At 47.9% G+C, this 6,682-nt stretch overlaps 1 long non-coding RNA gene across 1 annotated transcript; it reads right to left on the bottom strand.

The window, feature by feature from the left end:
- Positions 1-4,220: 4,220 nt before the first annotated feature.
- Positions 4,221-5,711, bottom strand: LOC132245743 (uncharacterized). Its single transcript, XR_009457461.1, has 2 exons — positions 5,339-5,711; positions 4,221-4,805 (listed from the first exon to the last, which is right to left on the bottom strand). It is a non-coding gene; the product is annotated as an uncharacterized LOC132245743 (long non-coding RNA).
- Positions 5,712-6,682: the final 971 nt, after the last annotated feature.

Below are 6,682 nucleotides of genomic sequence, written 5' to 3' on the forward strand. Positions count from 1 at the left end.
ATGGGAAGGGGATGGGGAGAGGGATGGAGTGGATCACAAGTGAACACGGAGAGTCAGGAACCTGAACTCCTGAGACAGAGGGAGGTTTGGGCACACACCTCCATGGCTTTCTATAAGCGGCCTCTAAGCCCAGACCCTGCACATGTTCTCCATACTGAGCATCTGGGCACCGTGTGCCACCTCGGGGGGGGCACAGCTCTGTGGCAGGAGAGCCAGAAATCCTCTTCTCCCTTCACCCACCCTGAGTGCCACTCTTATCTCTTCCTCTGCCCGAGCTGCTGCTCTGCTTTCTGCTCCCTGCTCGTAGAAGCTAGAATCATAGCACACGAGGGCTGGAAGGGACCACAAAAGACATGAAGAGCCGTCAGAGACTGAAAACAAAGGACGCAAGACTCTAGTGGACATGGGCTCGGGATAAGGAAGCACTCTCTCTCTCTCTATGTATTTTTGGGGGGATTGCATTTATATCTTTAAATGTCAGGTCTCTTATTCTATTAATTGGGTTAATTAAATAATTAAAGCTAAAATGCTTTAAAAAATGCCACTATAAACATTGCATAACAAAGAGGAAGCTACAATAATGTCCAACGCACTAGGAAGACTAGTTATAATATCAGTGAAAGAGTTGGTGTAGATGAAGAATGAGATTGAGAAGCAGGTACTCCTACTGCTATATCACATCTCCAGCATTGTCTCCCTGGGTGCCCCGCTGCAGTGCACCCAGGCTTCCCCATGACTACATAGCATGCCAGGAGGAGTTGGCATTTCCCATAGGAAAACACCCTTCCACTGACTCAGTGATATGGGTTGTCCTTTGGGAAATCATTTTCTCTCTCTGGTATTCACATTGCAACATGCCACTGAAGGGCTCAGTGTCACAACAGACCTTTACATGCCTACCTCACTCCCGGTCTGATGTATGGATTCATTTGCAGTGAATCAGGTAGGACAAGAAAGCATTAGAGTATATAAATGCATCAAACAGTAATTACAACAAGACTGATACAATAGATGCACAGGGATCTCGGCATGTCAGGAACGAAGTCGCATTGCTGACAGACACCTCACTTCCCGCAGAATGGCTCCACACCATATAAAAGCTCTCCCGTCCCAGTCCTCCTCATTCAACTCATCGTCTCTCTCCGCATTTCTCCTTCCTGCTGAACGCGGTAAGTCTGAGTAAACTCTTTCTTTCTACGATTCAGAGCAGCAGCTTTCTTAGAGTATCTTTTCGAGAGCAGGGTATGAAACATATCAATGGGTGTTAAAGCGGGGCTTTGTCTGAGCCCAAATTGTGGCTGCCTGCTGGTAACACCAAAGACCTGCACAGGTTGCACTGACAATGGGGGGAATATTCAAGCAAAGGGACAAAGCTGGTGGATGGTAAAAGAAGTCACTGGGCAGATGGAAAAAAAGTTCCAAAGTCCTTGCTGGCAACATGCTGGGAGAAGACACAGTGTCTTTAGAGTATTTCTGACCTCTTTGAAACCAGGTGCATCCAGCTTAGAAGTTCAAACGAAAACAGTCTGCTCAGCGCCCCTCAGAAACAGTCCTGAGGTCCCTCTCATCCACTCTTTCTTCCTTGCAGCTTTGCCTACACAACACAAAGATGTGCTCTCGCAGATCTTGCCACGACCACGGATCCTCATCCCATGGATGCCATGGACATGAATCGTCCTGCCACGGCTCTAGCTCCTCCATTCCCTGCATCATCGAGAAACCTGTGCCCGTCTGTCCCGTGCAGCCCTGCTGCCCCCCTGTGCAGCAATGCTGCCCACCCGTGCAAAAGTGCTGCCCCCCTGTGCAGCAATGCTGCCCACCCGTGCAAAAGTGCTGCCCCCCCGTGCAGCAATGCTGCCCACCCATGCAAAAGTGCTGCCCACCTGTGAAGTGCTGTCAGCAGACCAAGCAGTGCTGCAAGTTCCCTCCACAGTGCCCCAAGTAAGAGCCGCAGCGACGGGGAGGACGCCAAGACCTGCCCGCTCCATTGATCTCCTTGGGATGGTGGCTTACCTGCTGAAAGCCTCTTTGTCTGCATCCATCATCTGTCATTTGTGTTCTCTTCTCCCATTTATGATCATCACTAAATGCCTGCAACGTGCTCGGAAGTTTCATCCCTGCATGGAATGATATATTCTTACAAGACATAATGTGTGGACTTCTGTTTGCTGTGTGTGTATCAGAGTCTTTCTCCTACCTCATTTCCTTATTCAGTCTCAATTTTGCGATGCAAATACAATAAAGCTCCTCTTTCCTGAAAGCAGCACACTCTTGGGATTTATGTACTTTTGACTCTGGTTGTTTCTGTCATCTTTCTCAGTCGGTGTGTCTTTAGACACTACAGTTTAATTCACGGAATAAGTATCTGGGAATAATATAATCCCACTATAATCAGGGAAAACCTTGGCTTTGGGTCAGTGGCATCAGTTAACAATGTTATAAATCCTCCCTCTGCTTGTGGGAGGTGAGAAGGATCTTCGTGCCTCGAAATGTGCCAATAGGGGCCTGCTAAGATGGCACCATATGCCTTTCTCCTTTGGCTCTAATTCTTCTTTTTAACAGCACTTGAACACCAAGGTACTGCACAAACCCCATCTCACTGCCTTTTCTTTCGCGCCTACAGACCTGCATCTCCCTGCAGCTCATCAACCAGGGAAATAATTCTTCATAGCTCTCCCCACCCCAGCTTCTCCCAGTTATATAAGCAAATTGTACGATGCTTGCAACATGGATGGTGCTGAGCACAAAAAAAGCTCATCCCAGGTCACGCTCAACAACCAGTGCATTTCAAATCCAAATTCTAACCACTGGGTAGCAGCCACCTGCTCATAATGCCTGAACTGACTCCTCTTTTTTAAGCACTGACTCCTCTTTTTTGGTAACTGGGAGCGGAGCACAAAATTAATTCCTAAATGCACTGCAGTCACTAGGCCCAGGTTTTCCTTCTTTGACACCAGTATTGAAGCCTTAGAAACTGACCATCAGAAATTGACCCCCCTCCCCATTGTGTGCATTTCTTTTCCTGCTCAGTGTTGGCAGAGACCTAGCACACTCATTGCATGGGGGTGGCAGGGCTCAGAGCAAGCCAGGAAGCTGAAGTGGCTTTCTGTAGGGGAAACCTAGAAACCACATCTAAATATCAATTAAGCTCAGTGTCACTAAAGAAAAGAAAAGAACTAAAATATTCACTGCAAAGATTGTAAATATATCCTGTGTTAAACTAAGTCACTGTCCTCAGTTGCTTTTGATCCTCAGTACCTGACATGGCATTTTAATATATTTCTCCCAGTGCACTTTCATATTTCATCTGTCTCGTCTTTATGAATGCATTTTGTATTTTATATTTTATACTTTTAAATTATTAAGGGGTGTACTTCCTGCAGAATGAAGTTACACCTGAGACCATTGTTAAAACTGCATTGTAACTGTAATAGTAATTGTAATTGTAATTGTGAAGTGATATAATCTGCTGAGTGAATGTGAGTGAATGCTGATCATCAGTAGACAACAGCCCAGCCCAAAGAACTGCATTTTAAACTACTCAAACTGAGGAACTGATTCTTGGAACTGAGCACTCACCCTATTGACTATTCCTGTAACCCATGACACTACAGCCATTAAGTCAATAAGTCAAGGGTGGACTCTCCAAATTTCACGTACCAGGAGGCAGAGACCCCTGTGAATAACAGCTGTCAGGAACTCCTGAAGACCCACGTGGGAGAGTGACCTCTGTATTGGGTAGTCAGGAGGATGCTGGGGGTGCACAGAAGTCTGCCAGAATGGATAAAAAGCAGTGAAGGGTGATCCTCAGTGGTGTCCTCTCATCTAGTGCCTGACCTACCGAGATAGAAATAGGCACAGGTGACCCCCTCCTAGAGAGGACATTGCCTTGAAGGAAGCTGACCATCAACAACAGACTCCAGGACCTCAGCTACGTAGATGTACTCACACCAGTGCCCTCACAATCATTCCAGCAGCTACCATACACTATACTACATGGGCTTGAATGAGTGAGTGCATGTGTGTGCATGTGCTAAGGTGAGCAGTACTACACATAACTCAAAGTGTGCATTTATGACTTTATTGGTAACTTAACATCCCATCCAATAAACTAGATTTCATTATGATCCCTTAAGTTGGTCCTTTGTAGCCAACACAAATGCTGAGAATGATGACAGGAATAGATAGATTCAAAAGTAAATAAATCCCCTTAAATGCTGTTTTGAGGAAAGAGGAGCTTTATTTGCCTCTCAAATTTGAGACTGAAAAAGGAAATGAGGTAGGAGAAGGACTCTGACACACACAGAGCAAACATAACTCCGCACATGATGCATTGTAAGAATAGTACACTCCTTGCAGGGATAGATGTCTGCAGATGTTTTACAGGCATTTAGAAATGAAAGTAAATGGGAGAAGAGAAGACAAATTAAAACGGTGAATGCAGACAGAAGAGGCTTCAGGCAGGTAAGCCACCATCCCAAGGAGATGAATGGAGCGGGCAGGTCGTGGCGTTCTCCTCGTGGCTGTGGCTCTTACTTGGGGCACTGTGGAGGGAACTTGCAGCACTGCTTGCTCTGCTGACAGCACTTCACAGGTGGGCAGCACTTTTGCACGGGTGGGCAGCATTGCTGCACAGGGGGGCAGCAGGGCTGCACGGGACAGACGGGCACAGGTTTCTCCAAGATGCAGGGAATGGACGAGCTAGAACTGTGGCAGGATGATTCATGCCTGTGGCATCCGTGGGATGAGGCTCCGTGGTCATGGCAAGATCTGCGAGAGCACATCTTTGTGTTGTGTAGGCAAAACTGCAAGAAAGAGAGAGTGGATGAGAGGAATCCAAGAGCGATGCTCACATTTCCCTCCTGTGTTTCTGTAGGGGCCCTGCGGACACTGTTTTCCTCTGAACTTCTAAGCTGGTTTAGACATGATGCCACGGAGCTGCTGTCTGCTCTGTCTGGTATTTCTGGTTTTAGAAATGGCCTCTCAGCTACTGTGGGTGTTCCCAGCTGGATGCACCTGGTTTCAGAGAGATCATAAATACTCTGAAGACACTGTGTCTTCTTCCAACATGTCGCCAGGAAGGACTTTTGATAGTTTTTTCCCCCGTCTCCCCAGTGACTTCTTTTACCACCCTTCAGCTTTGTGACTTTGATACAATATTCCCCGCATTGTCAGTGCATCCTGGGCAGGTCTTTGGTGTTAGCAGCCAGGCAGTCACAACTTGGGCTCAGGCAAAGCCCCTCTTTAACACCCACTGATATTTTTCATACCCTTTTCCCGAAACAGATACTCTAAGAAAGCCGCTGCTCTGAATCTGAAGGAGAAAGAGTTTACTTACCCCGTTCAGCAGGAAGGAGAAATGCAGAGAGAGACGATGAGTTGAATGAGGAGGACTAGGACGGGAGAGCTTTTATATTTTGTGGAGCCATTCTGCGGGAAGCGAGGTGCCTGTCGGCAATGCGGACTTCGTTCCTGACATGCCGAGATCCCTGCGCATCTCTTGTATCAGTCTTGTGCCAATTAATGTTTGATGCATTTTTATCCTCTGATACTGTCTTGTCCTACCTGATTCAATGCAAATGAATCCATACATCAGACCGGGAGTGAGGCGTTCACTTAAAGCTCTGTTGTGACACTGAACCCTTCAGTGGCATGACGCAATGTGAATACCAGAGATAGAAAATGATTTTCCAAAGGAGAACCGGTATTACTGAGTCAGTGGAAGGGTGTTTTCCTATGGGAAATGCCAACTCCTGCTGGCATGCTATGTTGTGATGGGGACGCGTGGGTGCACGACTGCGGGGCACTAGCGAGACAATGTTGGAGGTGTGACAGAGAAGTAGGAGGACCTGCCTCTCAATTTTTTTCTACATCTAACAGGACGCTTTTACAGACAGGATAACTTGTAGTAGTAGTGCCTTGGAGGTTATTGCAGCTTTCTTTTTGTTTTGCATTTTCTATACTGGCTTCTCAAAGGTTTTTGGCATAAATTTAATGAGTTCAATTGATAAGATAAGAGACCTGACATTGAAGTGGAAAGGTGCTGAAGGTTTCCTCAGGGCTTGCAAGCTGAATCAGGGTGTTTGCACGCTTGGGACAAGGGTCTGTAGCAGACTGTGCACACAGGATCCTTGCACAAGACTGGGCAGGTGTAACTCCAGGGTGGGGGGGCTGAGAAAAGACAGGGGAGACTAACTGGGGAGAGGGGAGCTGGAGCTGTGCTGAGGAGGGCTGCTACCAGGACAAGTGCTTCTGAGAAGACGAGTGGCAGAAGAATTGGGACTGAGTGAGCTGCTACTGAGGGCAGAGGAGCTGCCAGCTCCCGAGTAGCCAGGATTGCCTGGTGTCCTTTCCTAAAGGAGCAGGGGTTGTGCAAAGGGGTTGCCCTCCCCACTCTTGAGATCCGGTGGTGCAGGGAGTCCCTGGAGGGAATCAGGGCCAGGGATTGCCAGAGGAGGGTGCCTGGGAGAGCTAGAGGAAGCAGCAGGGAGTCGTGGCTGTGGGGGAGCTCCAGCAGAGAGTTCAATAAAGTACAGCTGAGAAGGAGCGCTGCGGGTGCCAAACACAGGGGAGCTGCCTTGGGATGTGTCCTGGGAATGGTGTGATTGGTTGCAGGCGCCCTGGAAAGACCGCACAAGGGAAGAATCCCTGGTCTGCGGAGCAGCCACACCTGAGGTCCTGA

The sequence above is a fragment of the Alligator mississippiensis genome, chromosome 15, assembly GCF_030867095.1.
Source record: "Alligator mississippiensis isolate rAllMis1 chromosome 15, rAllMis1, whole genome shotgun sequence".
Lineage (NCBI taxonomy): Eukaryota > Metazoa > Chordata > Crocodylia > Alligatoridae > Alligator > Alligator mississippiensis.